We start from the raw sequence: 1,183 nt of genomic DNA, 5'->3' as shown, positions 1-1,183 counted from the left end.
GTGGGATGTAAACCGCTGCTAATAGTACCGCCGTAAATTCCCTTAGTAGGTAATAGGGACGGCACTTCAGCATCAAAAACTCCAAGTCCGGTGAGCAATATTTGCGGACATTCATCCAGCTTCTCTCTGTAATGTTGTTTATAAACACGCACACGCCCCCGCCTTTCGATTTACCAGAGGCTGCGGTCCGGTCTCCTCGATGAATGGAGTGCGTCAGCAGCTGGATCGCAGATTCCGGGACGTTGTCGGAAAGCCAGGTTTCGGTGAAAATGAGAGCGCAGCATTCTCTCGTTTCCCTTTCGGTTGTTATCCTGGCTCGTAACTCGTCCAGTTTGTTCTCCACGGACTGCACATTAGCAAGAAGGAGGCTCGGGAGCGGTGGACGGCTAGCGCGAGCTTTTTGCCCAGCATGGAGCCCTCCCCTCCGACCGCGGCTGCGGCGCCGCCTCCGAAGCACTTTCCTCGGGTCAGCTGGTTCAATTGAGGTCGGTGCGTTGGGGCCCGCCTGGTGGTGGTGGCGGCGATCTCGGGAGCGCACAATGAGTTGTAGATCCGTTGGAATAAATCCACAAAACTCAAAGGTGTGTTGGTTTCCAATGTTAAGAAGTGTCTGCCTGTTATATGATAACAGCGCGTGACATTCTTGTAGAAAGTAAAACGGAAAAATACACAATAAAACGATAAAAATATGACATTCCAGAGCGGAGCGAGCAAACACGTCTGCCACGGGGGGCGCCATGATGCTAGGCATGCATCCTCACTGTCCACAAGTGGTCTGGTGGCGGGCGTGGTGTTGTCTGCATCAAACCGGGCATAGAAGGTGTTGAGCTCGTCAGGGAAGGATGAGCTGGACAGTTCTATTGGCCTGCTCCTCCCCCCGTAGTCGGTGATGCAGCGTAGTCCATGCCACACGCGTCTGGAGTCGTGGCTCTGTTGGGCAGACTCCACTTTCTCCTTGTATTTCCGCTGGGAAGCCCTGATGGTCCTCCTGACGTCATACTTGGCTGCTTTGTAGGCATCAGGGTCTCCTGAGTTGAAGGCAGCGGTGCGGGCTTTGAGTTTAGCCCGCAGCTCTGGTCCAGCCCAGGGTTTCTGGTTGGGGTAGGTGCAGATGGTGGTTTGGGGCACCGTGTCCTCAATGCACTTCTCAATGCACATGTAGCCTAAGACAGAGTCTGTATAT

This window comes from Cynoglossus semilaevis, chromosome 6, assembly GCF_000523025.1.
Source record: "Cynoglossus semilaevis isolate Cse_v1.0 chromosome 6, Cse_v1.0, whole genome shotgun sequence".
Classification (NCBI taxonomy): domain Eukaryota; kingdom Metazoa; phylum Chordata; class Actinopteri; order Pleuronectiformes; family Cynoglossidae; genus Cynoglossus; species Cynoglossus semilaevis.
The sequence above is the reverse complement of the archived record's forward strand: the minus strand, read 5'-3'. Positions refer to the sequence as shown.